Below are 17,238 nucleotides of genomic sequence, written 5' to 3'. Positions count from 1 at the left end.
TATAAAGTGGTATATCCTTGTTTTTTAATGTCTCTTTCCCTGGTTATACATAACATTGACCATCTTTTTATAAATACATGTTATTTTTATTTCCTCATTCATGGATTGTTTAGTTATTATATCTGTTTATTCCTGCTTCCTCCTTATTGAACTTTTGTCTGTTTTTCATTCATTTGTGGAATAAAAAAATTTTTTTTCTTATGATACTCCTTTGTTGTTTCTTTTTTTTGGAAAATATTTTTTTCCCAATTTATAGCTTATTTTTTTACTTTGCTTAGCTATAAGGAGGTGTCATTTTATTTTTTTTTTGTGGAGTTTATTTCATTCCTTTTATTTTAGGATCTTCTTCATCTTTAAATACTTAGGAAGTACTGCTGATCTTTGTTAAAAAAATTTACCCTGGTCTTAATTATTAAAATGTGCTATTAACTTCAGACTGTATAACTTGTACTCTCCCCCACCCATGATACTTTTTCTGTTCATCTTTTAAAATTATAAGTTTCTGTGTGTGAATATTTCTATAGCTTGATGATTTTAAGTGTTCAATAAATGGTGTAATATTGACCCTCATAGGCAGTGACTATGATTAATTTTAGTCTAAGGTTTAGTCTTTGCATTTTCAATACTGGCTACACTATACTTATGCTTCCCTCAATGGAATGTTATGAGAAAAATAACAAAGTTTAGCAAGAAGATCATGATTGAGCTATAATCTGTTATGATTATTGCTATTAGTTAACAATAATAGAAATTATCTGTGACATATTTATTTTTATTATTAATCAATAGCTAGGATAGTCACAGTTTATTTCTGCTGTCCTATTGTCCCTGTAATTATTAATAATGTTTCATATATTCTCAAAAGTCCCTGGTTCAGAAGATAAAGGGCATGGTCACTCCAGTTATATCCCCAGGGGTAATAAATTTCTACATTGAGTTTAATTTAATAAATACTATCTATGGGAGCGCCTGAGTGGCTCAGTTGTTTGAACGTCCCACTTTGGCTGAGGTCATGATTTCATGGTTTAGTGAGTTTGAGCCCTGCATCAGGCTCACTGCTATCAGTGTAGGGCCCAATTCGGATCCTTTGCCTCCCTCCCTTTTTGTCCCTCCCCTGCTGATGTGCACGTGCTCTGTCTTTCTCTCTTAAAAATAAATAAACATTAAAAAAATGCTATCTAGGATTCTTGATTAAGATGGCAGCGTAGGAGGATGCTGGGCTCACCGCGTCCTGCCGATCGCTTAGATTCCACCCGCACCTGCCTAAATAACCCAGAAAACTACCAGAAGACTAGCAGAACAGACTTTCTGGAGCCAAGTGTAGACAAGAGGCCCATGGAAGAGGGTTGGAAGGGTGGAGAGGCGGTGAGTGCTACATGGACTGGTGGGAGCGAGCCGGGGCAGTAGAGGGGCAGCCCGCCCCGCAAGGCAGAGCCCCCGAGTCTGGCTTGCAAAAGCGGAGGGGCCGGACTGCGTGAGTTCTCATAGCCAGTGGGACTTAACATCTGGAATGTTGTAAGTCAACAGCTCTGCTCGGAGAGCAGGAGGGAGAGGTGTTGAGCCCCGGAAGACAGAGCTCAGCTTGGCAGGGAACAAAGGTGCTGGCCAGCGCCATCTCCCTCTCCCATCCCCCAGCTGAAACCCCAAAAGGAACCAGTTCACTGAACTTGCTTGCACCGTGCAAGCACCCAATGCTGTGCTTCTGTGGATCATCCCTCCGACGGGTCTGCCTGCCTCCCTCCTGGTACTGCAGGGCTCCTCATGCAGCTGACCACCAATGACAAATTGAGCTGAGCCTGCCCTTCCCACCCCTGTGCACCTTGCAGATCCATCCCGGCTAATACGCCAGATCCCGTTAAGGCAGCACCACAAGCCTGGCAGTATGCAAGTAGCCCAGACAGGGGCCACACCACTCTACAGTGAGTCCTGCTGCTGGGAGAGGGGAAGATAAGATACACACCAGTCTGACTGTGGCCCCAGCAGTGGGCTGGGGGCAGACATCAGGTCTGACTGTGGCCCCACCCACCAACACAAGTTACTCCAGACAGCACAGGGGAAGTGCCCTGCAGTTTGGTGCCACCCCAGGGACTATCCAAAATGACAAAATGGAAGAATTCTCCTCAAAAGAAACTCCAGGAAGTAGCAGCAGCTAACGAATTGATCAAAAACAATTTAAGCAATATAACAGACCATGAATTTAGAATAATAGTCATAAAATTAATCACTGGGCTTGAAAAAAGTATAGAGGACAGCAGAGAATCTATTGCTACGGAGATCAACGGACTAAGAAATAGTCATGAGGAGCTAAAAAATGCTATAAATGAGGTGCAAAATAAAATGGAGGCGACCACAGCTTGGATTGAAGAGGCAGAGGAGAGACTAGGTGAATTAGGAGATAAAATTATGAAAAAAGAGGAAGCTGAGAAAAAGATAAAAAAAAATCTAGGAGTATGAGGGGAAAATTAGAGAACTAAGTGATGCAATCAAACACAACAATATCCATATAATAGGAATTCCAGAAGAGGAAGAGAGAAAGGAGTTGAAGATGTACTTGAACAAATCATAGCTGAGAACTTCCCTGATCTGGGGAAGGAAACAGGCATTGAAATCCAAGAGGCACAGAGAACTGCCTTCAGACATAACTTGAATCGATCTTCTGCACGGCATATCATAGTGAAACTGGCAAAATACAAGGATAAAGAGAAAATTCTGAAAGCAGCTGGGAACAAACACGCTCTAACGTATAAAGGGAGACCAGTAAGGCTTGTGGGAGACCTATCTACTGAAACTTGGCAGGCCAGAAAGGAATGGCAGGAAATCTTCAATGTGATGAACAGAAAAAAAATACGTAGCCGACAATCCTTTATCCAGCACATCTGTCATTCAGAATAGAAGGAGAGAAAAAGGTCTTCCCAAACAAAAACTGAAGGAATTCATCACCACTAAACCAGCCCTACAAGAGATCCTAAGGGGGATTCTGTGAGTGAAATGTTGCAAGGACCACAAAGTACCAGAGACATCACTACAAGCATGAAACCTACGGATATCACAATGACTCTAAACCCATATATTTCTATAATAACACTGAATGTAAATGGACTAAATGCTCCAACCAAAAGACATAGGGTATCAGAATGGATAAAAAAACAAAAGCCATCTATTTGCTGTCTACAAGAGACTCATTTTAGACCTGAGGACACCTTCATATTGAAAGTGAGGGGATAGAGAACTATCTATCATGCTACTGGAAGTCAGAAGAAAGCTGGAGTAGCCATACTTATATCAGACAAACTAGACTTTAAATTAAAGGCTGTAACAAGAGATGAAGAAGGGCATTATATAATAATTACAGGGTCTATCCATCAGGAAGAGCTAACAATTATAAATGTCTATGCACAGGATAGAATACAGGAGCCCCCAAATATATAAAACAATCACAAACATAAGCAACCTTATTGATAAGAATGTGGTAATTTCAGGGGACTTTAATACATTACTTAAAACAATGGATAGATCGTCTACACACAGGATCAATAAAGAAACAAGGCCCCTGAATGATACATTGGATCAGATGGACTTGACAGATATATTTAGAACTCTGCATCCCAAAGCAACAGAATACACTTTCTTCTCAAGTGCACATGGAACATTCTCCAAGATAGATCACATACTGGGTCACAAAACAGCCCTTCATAAGTATACAAGGATTGAGATCACACCATGCATACTTTCAGACCACAGTGCTATGAAGCTTGAAATCAACCACAGGAAAAAGTCTGGAAAACCTCCAAAAGCATGGAGGTTAAAGAACACCCTACTAAAGAATGAATGGGTCAGCCAGGCAATTAGAGAATAATTAAAAAATATATGGAAACAAATGAAAATGAAAATACAACAATCCAAATGCTTTGGGATGCAGCAAAGGCAGTCCTGAGAGGAAAATACATTGCAATCCAGGCCTATCTCAAGAAACAAGAAAAATCCCAAATACAAAATCTAACAGCACACCTAAAGGAAATAGAAGCAGAACAGCAAAGACAGCCTAAACCCAGCAGAAGAAGAGAAATAATAAAGATCAGAAGAGAAATAATATAGAACCTAAAAAACTGTAGAGCAGATCAATGAAACCAAGAGTTGGTTTTTTGAAAAAAATAAACAGAATTGATAAACCCCTAGCCAGGCTTCTCAAAAAGAAAAGGGAGATGACCCAAATAGATAAAATCATGAATGAAAATGGAATTATTGCAACCAATCCCTCAGAGATACAAGCAATTATCAGGGAATACTATGAAAAATTATATGCCAACAAACTGGACAACCTGGAAGAAATGGACAAATTCCTAAGCACACACCCACTTCCAAAACTCAAACAGGAAGAAATATAAAACTTGAACAGACCCAAAACCAGTGAAGAAATTGAATCAGTTATCAAAAATCTCCCAACAAATAAGAGTCCAGGACCAGATGGCTTTCCAGGGGAATTCTACCAGACATTTAAAACAGAGATAATATCTATCCTTCTCAAGCTGTTCCAAAAAATAGAAAGGGAAGGAAAAATTACAGATTCATTCTATGAAGCCAGCATTACTTTGATTCCTAAACTAGACAGAGACTCAGCCAAAAAAGAGAACTACAGGCCAATATCCCTGATGAATATGGATGCAAAAATTCTCAATAAGATACTAGCAAATCGAATTTAGCATTTATTTTTATTTTTATTTTTTTTAATTTTTTTTTTCAACTTTTTTTTTTAATTTTATTTTTGGGACAGAGAGAGACAGAGCATGAACGGGGGAGGGGCAGAGAGAGAGGGAGACACAGAATCGGAAACAGGCTCCAGGCTCCGAGCCATCAGCCCAGAGCCTGACGCGGGGCTCGAACTCACGGACCGTGAGATCGTGACCTGGCTGAAGTCGGACGCTTAACCGACTGAGCCACCCAGGCGCCCCTCGAATTTAGCATTTAAAAAGAAGTATTCACCATGATCAAGTGGGATTCATTCCTGGGATTCAGGGCTGGTTCAACATCGCAAATCAATCAATGTGATACATCACATTAATAAAAGAAAAGATAAGAACCATATGGTCTTGTCAATCGATGCAGAAAAAGCATTTGACAAAATTCAGCATCCTTCCTTAATAAAAACCCTCAAGAAAGTTGGGATAGAAGGAACATACTTAAACATCAGAAAAGCCATTTATGAAATGCTAGCCCACAGCTAGTATCATCCTCAATGGGGAAAAACTGAGAGCTTTTTCCCTGAGATCAGGAACACGACAGGGATGTCCACTCTCACCGCTGTTGTTTAACATAGTGTTGGAAGTGCTACCATCAGCAATCGGACAACAAAAGGATATCAGAGGCATCAAAATTGGCAAAGATGAAGTCAAGCTTTCACTTTTTGTAGGTGACATGATATTATACATGGAAAATCTGATAGACTCCACCAAAAGTCTGCTAGAACTGACACATGAATTCAGCAAAGTCGCAGGATACAAAATTAATGTGCAGAAATCAGTTGCATTCTTATACACTAATAATGAAGCAACAGAAAGACAAGTAAAGAAACTGATCCCATTCACAATTGCACCAAGAAGCATAAAATACCTAGGAATAAACCTAACCAAAGATGTAAAAGATCTGTATGCTGAAAACTATAGAAAGCTTATGAAGGTAATTGAAGAAGATTTAAAGAAATGGAAAGACATTCCCTGCTCATGGATTGGAAGAATAAATATTGTTAAAATGTCAATACGACCCAAAGCTATGTACACATTCAATGCAATCCCAATCAAAATTGCACCAGCATTCTTCTCGAAACTAGAACAAACAGTCCTAAAATTTGTATGGAACCACAAAAGACCCTGAATAGCCCAAGTAATTTTGAAGAAGAAGACCAAAGCAGGAGGCATCACAATCCCAGACTTTAGCCTCTACTACAAAGCTGTCATCATCAAGACAGCATGGTATTGGCACAAAAACAGACACATAGACCAATGGAATAGAATAGAAACCCCAGAATTAGACCCACAAACGTATGGCCAACTCATCTTTGACAAAGCAGGAAAGAATATCCAATGGAAAAAAGACAGTCTCTTTAACAAATGGTGCTGGGAGAACTGGACAGCAACATGCAGAGGGATGAAATTAGACCACTTTCTTACACCATTCACAAAAATAAACTCAAAATGGATAAAGGACCTGAATGTGAGACAGGAAACCATCAAAACCCTAGAGGAGAAAGCAGGAAAAAACCTCTCTGACCTCAGCTGCAGCAATTTCTGACTCGACACATCCCCAAAGGCAAGGGAATTAAAAGCAAAAATGAACTATTGGGACCTCATGAAGATAAAAAGCTCCTGCACTGCAAAGTAAACAATCAACAAAACTAAAAGGCAACCAACAGAATGGGAAAAGATATTTGCAAATGACTTATCGGACAAAGGGCTAGTATCCAAAATCTATAAAGAGCTCACCAACTCCACACCCGAAAAACAAATAACCCAGTGAAGAAATGGGCAGAAAACATGAATAGACACTTTTCTAAGGAAGACATCCAGATGGCCAACAGGCACATGAAAAGATGTTCAACGTTGCTCCTCATCAGGGAAATTCAAATCAAAACCATACTCAGATCCCACCTCGTGCCAGTCAGAGTTTCGTTTGCTAAAATGAACAAATCAGGAGACTATAGGTGCTGGTGAGGATGTGGAGAAAAGGGAACCCTCTTGCACTGTTGGTGGGAATGCAAACTGGTGCAGCCACTCTGGAAAACAGTGTGGAGGTTCCTCAAAAAATTAAAAATAGGTCTACCCTATGGCCCAGCAATAGCACTGCTAGGAATTTACCCAAGGGATACAGGAGTGCTGATGCATAGGGGCACTTGTACCCCAATGTTTATAGCAGCACTTTCAACAATAGCCAGATTTCAACAATAGCCTAAATGGCCATCAACTGACGAATAGATAAAGAAATTGTGGTTTATATACACAATGGAATATTCCTTGGCAATGAGAAAGAATGAAATATGGCCTTTTGTAGCAACGTGGATGGAACTGGAGAGTTTTATGCTAAGTGCAATAAGTCATACAGAGAAAGACAGATACCATATATTTTCACTCTTATGTGGATCCTGAGAAACTTACCAGAAGACCATGGGGAGGGGAAGGAAAAAAAAAAAGGTTATAGAGGGAGGGAGCCAAAACAAGAGACTCTTAAAAACTGAGAACAAACTCAGGGCTGATGGGGGTGCGAGGAAGGGGAAAGTGGGTGATGGGCATTGAAGAGGGCACCTGTTGGGATGAGCACTGGGTGTTGTATGGAAACCAATTTGACAGTAAATTTCATATTAAAAAAATGCTATCTATGTGTATTAATGCATGTCCCTTGTTTTCTGTATTAGTAAAAATGCCGTCTTTTGTTGGAAAATGAGCAGAAATACCCACAAATCACTCATTTTATGTAAATTAAGAGAAATGTTAAATTCATATTCTAACTGCTATAACCTATTTGTTAGGTGCCAGAGAGAATCTGCTTCTATTAGATGGGCTCTTCCTTTGTATCTTTAAATGTTTTACCTTGAAATTATTTTTCAAATGGCCTCAGATTTCTTTTAAAATAGAAAGTGTATTGCATCATAATACGAACAGATACTTATGACATACAATTAAGTAAAAGATCAGAATATAAAATTGTATATATAATCTCACTATATCTATGTTGGAGGGAATCCTATGTATAGAAAAGAAAGCTAAGAGAACACCAAAATTTTAATAATAATTGTGATCAGGGGATGAGATTATGGATAATGTTTTTCTACTCTTTTCTGTTTTCTAAATTTGCTTTCATTTCCTCTAATTATTTTTTTTATTCACCTGACAGGGGATGGGACAGCCTACTCCCATTCATAGAAAGCAGTTCCAGAGAAGATTCTCATTTGTTAGATGTAGATAAGCTTGAGCCTGTTGAAACATGTCCTAAAAACTTTACAGCCACAGGTATTCTTTAGAGAGATTTAGCCCCACCTTAAAAGATTCAGGATGAGTGGAAAACAACAAAAACTTAATACTGAAATCCTGTATTAAAAATAGAGTTGTGGTAGGTGTTGACTGGAATAGGTTAGATCAATAAGAGAAACATTAGATAATATCTGTATTTGTTTTCTATTATAACTTGCCTTCTGGACCATCAGTATTATTATTATGCTTAGCTGTAGATACTTAACAAAGTATCTACTTTGAATTATGAAAGAATTCACTGTGTAGGGAAAAGTCTAGTTTCTCAGTTTCCTTGAGAAGCAAACCATTTTATGATTCAGTCATTGCGCTTTTGGAGGTAACATATTAACTGCAGGTGAAATATTTGAGCAAATACATAATTCTTTGAGGATTGCATTTAAAACCCAGTTCTTTAAAATGGGTAAAGTGGGCCAACAATACTACATGTCTTGACGGTTTCTGCATTTTTTAGTCTTCACCCTTGTAGACGTCCTGACAGGTATGCTGAGACAAGCAAACAAGTAATTTGTTTAGGATATAGAGCAATGGATTGTATTCAAAACCCTGAAGGCCTAAAGAGGACCTTTACCCTGGCAAGAATTGAAATTCACCACACAGTAGTCAGCATTTTATGCAGTCTTATGCATTTCCTAAGAGTTTGTGGTTCTTAGGCCTGGCTGTGTATCAGAATCACTTGGAGACCATTTTAAAAATAGCAATACCTGGGCCATGCCCAGACCTATTCTGAGTGAATGGGCCTCAAAGTGAGTATTTTTTAAAAGTTGCTCAGATTTCTAATCTGCAGCTGGGATAATAATCATTACACTGTAGCCATGAGGACATTACTCAGTGTGTGCAGGGAAGCTGCTATTAATATATTCTGATCATGACAATATATAACACAATCTGCACTCTGTGTGTGTGTGTGTGTGTGTGTGTGTGTGTGTGTGTGTGTGTGTATGCGCACGCATGCACACGGGGAGGTGGATGCACGTTTGTTCTTCATTTAATATCCAACCTTGGATAGCACCTTGCTTTATTTTCTGGATAAGAGCTTTATCTTACTTATCAGGAAGAAACTGGCGGTGTGTTATAGATAACTACTGCTTCTCTCAACTCTACAACATAGCACCAGCAGAAAAACAAGGCCATTGAATGAATGAACCAGTACTTGAAACAGTGCTTCTACAGCTCTTAGCCTGATGGCTAGGTGTGCTAACTTGCCTTGGTAAGGTTTTCTTAATTAGGACTCCCTCTACTTCCTCATGTGACTTACTCTAAAGCAGTTGTGGAAGATGCTACTATGTTTGTAGCATTAAAATGCCTAATGTTTGTGACCCAGCAAAGCTTTTCTGCAGAAAGCTCCTGAGGACATATCCCCACCAGCTAATGTCAAGGTAAAGCGGTCTTTGTAACAAGAAAGGAGACCATGTTACTCCTGTGCCTACAAACTCTTAAGTAATTCCTTGTTGCCTTCATGTGCTTTAAGTCCATGTATTGCCTTGTCCTTCCTACCAGGCCAGATTTCATATCACCATTTGTCTTCTTCCCCTCCTTCCTTCTTTCATAAGCGTTGAATTGGGAAAAATAGTTGGTCACTTCCTAGGCTTGTGAGCATCAAATGAGAAATCCAGAAATGTATTTCGTATGGGGCCCAGAATAAGATAAGAATAATAAGAGCTTGACATAAGACTAAGTACACATGCTGCCCCCGGAAATAAACAACAACGACAGTAAATCTACTCTTGTCATCTCGAAGCAGTTGTCTGTTCCTTCCTATTCTGGTTAGCATAATTTGCATATCTGTTTTAAGGCTTATCACATTGTATTGCAGTTGGTGGTTTGCCAGTCTGCTTAATAGCATGTGACCTGATGGACAATAGGCACATAATTAATGTTTATGAAATCAACTGCCACTGATTTAGGGGTTTCAAGGAATGATAGTGTTTTTTTTTCTTGTTGTTGTTGTTTTGTTTGTTTTTTTGTTAGGCCATCTATTTTCTTTCCTCTATTCAGGCCCTCAAATATCCATTTAATGAATGGCTGAATGGTTCCCTTTACAACAAAGAACTGATATTAACTATGAACGCAGTTCATGGAGTGCTGCTAACTGGCTCATAGACGGTTCAAAACTCTGAACCTTCACTTCTAAGACCTAAGACCCTTCTCCATATAACCCTAGACCTAAGACCCTTTTCCATAAAATTAATCTCTAACTGTATCTAAAATGACCACAGAAAAGTTTAAACTAGTTTGGAAAGTCACTATAATGAGTCTCCCATAGCATTGTGGTTGAAATTCAGTTGCTTAATCTATTTCATTGAAAAAGAGTGAATTATCAAGGCACATCTGTTTTAATTTTTCTCTTTTAATGGGGCCAGTAGTGTAAGTAGGTCAGTATTGAATGTGGTTGCCAGAGTTTGATATTATAGGTTTTTATGGTGTAGCCGTTAGTTTTCCTTTCATCAAAATAGACATGTTAGAGGATGGTTGGTTATTCACATTGAATTTCAAAGTCCAGTTTAGGATATCAGAATAAATTATTGTGTTCTGCTGAGTTGCTAGTGAGCAAATTGTGAGCCTGCGTCTAGCCCGTTTTTCTGGGAGCCTGGCCTGGTGCTTGCATAGTGTTCTAGGACAGATTCCCAAGTCCCTCAGGCTGTGTCCTTGAGACCCAATCTGGTGAAAGGCTGGAGCTAAAGCGTTCCTGTTATAACATTTGTTCAGTTAGTATTTATTGAATTTCTACTGTATGCTGGATAATTTGATTGGTGATAATTTGATTCCAGCAGAAGGATTAACTTGGGAACTCCTGGCACCATGGCAAAGAGAGACATGAGCTCTGTGGGACTCAGGGACTTTATGCAGCACTTCTTACATTTCAGCAAGTGATCACAGCTCATGTCATTCACTGAGGGCACCTCAAGGCCTGCTGCTCCTTAGCTCTTTTACACTATTTCCTTAACTTTCTTTTTTCCTTCTTTCCTTCCTTTGTAGTTACTCTGTCTTCAATCTTAGGTTTTTAGATTGCCAACTGTATGAGGGGAGGAACCATGTATATATTGCTGTCTGTTGTATCCATGTTGGGCGCAAGTTGCAAGCTACTGTCACTCAGAACAAGGATGTGCTCCGGTTCTAGATTTGCAGCTGGAAGCAGGTTCTTTTTCCTCCACTGAGGGCTTCTTTCCAATGAGACACAACAGAAACTGATAGTATAAAAGTAAAATATAAGAAAGGGGACACGCCCAGGTCAAAAGGGATTATTGATGATTACAGTTGACATTCCAGTCAATGCTTGGTACATGCTAATGAAGGACCAGGCAAGATGAGAATGTTCTGAGAACCTGTAGATTCTCAGAAATACTGGTCTGAACTTGTTTGGTTACAGGAAAAATGAGTACAAGGTTGTTTCATGGGCCTGGTTGGGTGTAATCTTGACTCCACTATGAGTGGCCAGGCATTTGAGTTCCAGGCCATCTGGGTGACCACAGCTGAGGATTTGAGCTATAAAATAACAACAAACATCTTTCAGAGGCCAGGATGCTTAGTAAAAGGAAACCATCAGTTTCTTACAAATACCAGGTTTAAACCTAAACATACACTTGGATTTCAAGTATAATATTGACATCTGAATGTACCTTGCTGTATCAATTGGCAGCAGCCTATTTTATATCTCTAGAGATGCTTGATATATCTAGTAGTTAGCAGCCACTTCATGGGAGAGCCTAGGATTGAGGGATGTCCTATTTTAAAGGATTATTTGCTTCAGTAGTTCTTAGAAGGGGTATTCCAGAAGGGGTATTCCAAGGATCCTCTTATCAGGACAAAATTAATAAGTGGTTATTGAAGTCCCAAAAGGTAACTGGAATGCCAGGAAGGGAATTGAGTAGCCTTCATATCAAGAATGGATCCATAGAGGCTCAACTAATTAATTGTTCCAACTATGAAGTGGGACCAAGCCTCCAGAATTCGGTTCCAACTCAGGTTGGAGCCCAGTCTACTGGTTGAAGGCATCCACTCTGCCTATTGAGACAACTGGGAAAAGAATGACAAGAAAAGGTGATCTGCTTCATATTCTCAGACCAGAGTAGAATCCATGCTCAGATACTTTTTCAGGAGAGATTTACTATGACAGAGGCAGGGGCCAGAGTAAATAACTGCTAATTTTCAGCAGTCATATCAACAGGACGCTGTTAGTGTAGGCTACCATATAAAGACCGAGGAATGACTTGATTATTCAGAATTTTTTCATATAATGATTTTGACTTATTAAAGTGTACCTACATTTCCAATATTCCAAATAATTTATATTGGGTTGTATAATATGAAGAAATAAAATTATATTTTGATTACAAAATAGTCCACAGACTATGAAGAAACCACACACCCCACTTAAACACCCACTAACCACCCACAATTTTATGCAATGATTATTCATTTCTCAAACATTAGTCATCCACATTCAAAGGGTTAGCTTCTATAAAGAGAAGTTCATTTTCTTTCTTTCTTTCTTTCTTTCTTTCTTTCTTTCTTTCTTTCTTTCTTTCTTTTTCTTTCATTCTTTTTTAATCTTACTTTTTTGGAATACTCAAAGTTTTCTCCAGCAATTAAAAATAAAGCATAAAAATGATTGTGGCCTAACAGTTTTGATAAAGGAAAAATGTGCTGGGGTTCAAATATATCATCCAAAGGATATTAGCAGCAAATACTCCTCTGAGGTACATGTAAAAATACATACAGCACCTTTCATTAAGTCACATGGCATTGACAATAACTTTTTACTTGTGTTTACTCCAGAGTTTAAAAGAGAATCATAAAAATATTTAATCTATTCAGTTCTTTTCGTCTTGTGCCAAAATATATCTTGGAATTTCAGTGAGATAAACTAGTTGAATAAAAAGAAAAGATCAAAGACAACATTTAGAATGTTGGTGAGAAACACATGGAAGAAATCTAAATAACATCCAAAATAAACAAGTGGGAATTTTTATATAGGACGCAAAACCATAGGCAGTAACAGCCAAACACTGCCAGATCTGTGTGTCACCAAATTTTTAGGTATAAATGAGATCAGAAGGGTTCCCAGGGGGATGTAGCATATCTCCCAGCACCTGCTACACTTGTTTCTTCTGCTTCAGTAGAGCTGTCAGTGATGAACCTTTGTGGTGAACTATTTGGGAGCTATCTTCTTGGCTAGAAATTTAAGTGACACTGCACAATGCCACCACTGACAGATCTAGCATGGGGATTGTGGGAGCTGTCATTCATTGTTAAGACATGTCCAGTCCAGGGACACTGGTTTTCTATGGTGCCCAGCAACAGGGACTTCTGTCTTCTTTTGGGATAGCCAAATAACTGAACTAAACCAGGAACTGTTTATTACACATATGTTTGTATATGAATGCTTATTGTACATAATTATTTGTCAGCATAAAATGATTTTCTAGGAAAATTAAGCAGTTGTTTATTTATCTGAATCCCCGAATAATATTGCTAAGTAGTTTGTGTTTTCCTTACAGCATTCATTTTATTCTATTCTATATCATATTTACTTGTTAACACCTGCGTTAACTAGATGCTAAACGAATCAGAAGTGAACATCTGAGAAATTCACACTCAAGTTCTCCACAGTTGGGACATCATTCTTTCAGCTTTCCTAGGCTATAGAAATGGTGGCTTCCTAGGCTGGTGCTGAGGTTGCAGAGACTAGGCTGCAGGGTACCAGTAGTGGCAGTAGCCTATTGTTAGGAGTAGTGGAAGGAGATGTAGCCTGAGGAAAAATGAGAATCGTATGCGAGGAAATGATCCATAAACCTGTCCTATGTATCATCAGATTTAAAGGCAATGAATGTGAGCCTCCAGTCAAGAGGCTGAAGCAAGAGGTCTGGAGCTGAGGATGAGGTCATGAAACAGGATATGAAGTGGGTCAACACTGGTGATTAAGATTGGGAACAAAGCCAGGATGCCAGGGCTCAAAATTATTGTGTATAGTAACAAAGGAGCTGATTGACTGATTTAAAGGTACAGGGTTAGGCCAGCCAAGGATATTTGTTTCTTATTGTAGGTACATAATGAATTTCTTCTGGATGAATCAAAGTTGTTAATTGTATATTCCACAAAGAGTGAAAATAAAGTGGCCTAACCCCAACCCTAATAAGCTCTTGACAGAGTGAAACAATGTTAGTTTGAGAGTTTGATAAGCGTGCTTTTCATTATTAGAAGGAAGGTTTTTTTGGGTACTATTCAGCCTAGAAGCTTTTCATATTATATCCAGAATCAAATTCATAAAAATTTCCCTGCTGCAGAGAAAAAGCATTTGGCAAGGGAAACTTTAGCAGGAGCGTTTTATGAAACATATATTGTAGGAGAGCCATGTCTTCTGAAATTATCCATATTTGTACAGTCATGTGGTAGATTGTATTTTTCCAAAGATGGTCTTCACAATATATCCCATCTCACATGCAGTTTCCACAGTGTGAGATTGACAAGTTTTCCATCAGTTGGTAGGGTTCCTGTTTCCTCCCTTTGAACTGGGAAGACCTTTGTAACTGCCGTAACAGAGTGCAGCTGAGTGAGGCTATGTGACTTCAGAGATGGGGGAGGGTTATAAAAATGCCACATGTGTTCACATTGTTGTCTTAAGATGTTTGCTTTCAGATGTGGCCATTATGCTGTGAGGAAGCGAAACACCCACATGAAGGACTGTATGTAGGTAGTCTAGCCCACAGCTGCACCTAACATCCCATCCATCCTACACCCATCATAAACACTGGATGTGTGAGTAAATGAGCATTTAGATGATTCTGTCCTAGCCAATACGTCCCACATCCTCACCTTCTTGCCCTTACCCAGCTCATGGCCTATGAGGCAGAAGTAAGATGTTGCCAGTGACTCTGCTCACAGTTCATATTTAAGAGCAAGGCAAATGATGTTTATTGTTCTAAACTACTAAATTTGGAGCGGTTTGGTATTTAGCAATAGATAACTGGAACAAGTCACGAATAGGAACAATTACAGCTTGTGTTATAGAAATACCCCATTGATGAAGACGACTCCTGGCCATTCTTATGAACTTGGTTTCAGTTTTTTGGTACTCTTACCAAGGGAGGAAATTTATCACATGAATGTAATACTCCTTCATATCTGATGAATGTTGGTTTCAAAATAAGAAAAAAATATTAGCAGCAATTTATGCTTACAATATAAAATGTATTCCTAAAAATGACTACTGTATATTCAAAAGTATTGTTTTTGCTCTCTGAATATCATTGAACATATTACATTGATGATAAAAATAAAAAAACACAATCTTAGGCAGAAATTTTTTTAACACTTTACGTGGATAGTGACAAAAGGCTGTCCCTAGACGCTAGTTTTTTTCCCAGAAATACAATTTGCTAATGTAGAGATGTCAGAACAAATGACTATTGGAAATGACAGCTTATAATTCAATGCAGCACTAATTTGAGTATTTTAAAAACTTAATTATTCATTCAAAGGAAATCTCCAGTTTCCTGTGAATGTCTTCCATATCAAGAACAGTGAACATTTCCATTATAACATCTTGGGTTGAAAAAAAAGAAAGCATCTAACATTTATGTTTTAATTGAGTTAAATGCCCAAGACTTCAATGATATTGCATGTGATATGCCAGGGAAAATAAAAATATCCTCAGATGAAAGAAGTGCTAATAAGTCCTGCTTAAAATGTCCCTGAAATAACTAGGTATTGTGAATTTGAGCAATTATTCTTTAAAAATATAAAAGACTATCCATTTCAATTTGACTGGAAATGACCGCAAGCTTCTAAAAAGAGGCCCAATGTCATCAACATGGCACTTGAGAAAGATGATTAATAGCGTTGCATGTGTACAACATCTGAACCGTGGTTCTCAAGAGAGTGAGGTTGGAGGGCGTGTGGCAGGACATGGACAGACTGGTTGTTCCCTGGAGAATCAGAACCATTTCTCCCACATCCTCCCTTCACTTCCCAACCTCCACTATACCAGTGGAGTAGTGGGGGATGCTGGGGACTTGAACAGCTTTGGGCCAGGTTGTGGGAAGAGAAACCGAAGGACAGAACAAAGAAATACGGATTACAAAAAGACTTGGCAGAATGGAATTTTTATTTGGGCATAGTAACTACAATGAGAACTTAGTTAAGAGCTTGAGGGAGATTGTGACATAGAGAAAATAGGATATAAGAATGAGAGAGGAAGAAAAATTATGTTGGGCTACTTATTTAAAAAACTTTTTGTATCTGAGCAATGAATTGTTTAGACTTTAAGAATTGATTTTGTGAAGAAGTTGTTATTTTTATATTTCAGTGTAACCTGGTTCATCTTCATATACTGGGAAGCTCAATATAATTTTCATACAGATTTTTTTTTACTTTGAATTATGCTATTTAATGTGACAAAATGAGTCATTTTCCATTGAAATATGAAAATGTTGGTTTAGAGCATAAGAAATAATATTTTAAGGGTTGCTAATTTATTCTTGGTAATGTTCTTTTTACATTAGTAAGTACATCATTTTTTCTAAATAGAAATGCTATATTAACTTCTAAAAAAAAATCCCATGAACTACTTTTGATGGACATATTTTCTTAAGAATGTAGCTGTGGCATACATTATGATTTGCTATCAGACCTCTTTCGCTATCCTTGCTGCCTTTGACCGTCTTTGTTTTTTCAGGTTTGTATCCCCCGGCCCCCACCAGTGGTCTGGTTCATCCCCTCATCTTTCTGTTTGCCTCCTTAATCAGGCCCTATGCATCCGTAATCCCTGACAGCTGACCAATGACCCCACTGTGGTTACTGTGGGAAAATACAGTAGGTAGTATTGCAAAGACTTGTTTCCCGCATGTTTTTGTCTGGTGTGAAGAGCATAGCCTTGTGCATTAACTCCATTAACTGCAGTTTTTGGTAATGTTTCTAATTCAAATCAAGGTGAAGTTCATAAACACCCTTTGGAGACCGGATGGGGAAGCATAATTGAAGGCACTGCAATAACTAATATGGAAAGGTTTACATAGTTAGCCTAGATCCCTATTTACAGCCTCGAGTATTTTAAAACCCAACATTTAGAGAGGGTGCTGGGTGGTTGGGCACTGTTTAACTTTGCTACCAACCAGGGTTTCAGTGTTAAGGAAGTCTATCCCCCGAAGAAGTGCTTAGTCTCTAAATGTCAAAACATTCTCCTTTTTGAAAGAACCGTTTCTTTTGTGTGCAAAAGGTCTTC

Source organism: Panthera tigris, chromosome C1, assembly GCF_018350195.1.
Source record: "Panthera tigris isolate Pti1 chromosome C1, P.tigris_Pti1_mat1.1, whole genome shotgun sequence".
NCBI lineage: Eukaryota > Metazoa > Chordata > Mammalia > Carnivora > Felidae > Panthera > Panthera tigris.
This window is presented reverse-complemented; position numbering follows the sequence as displayed.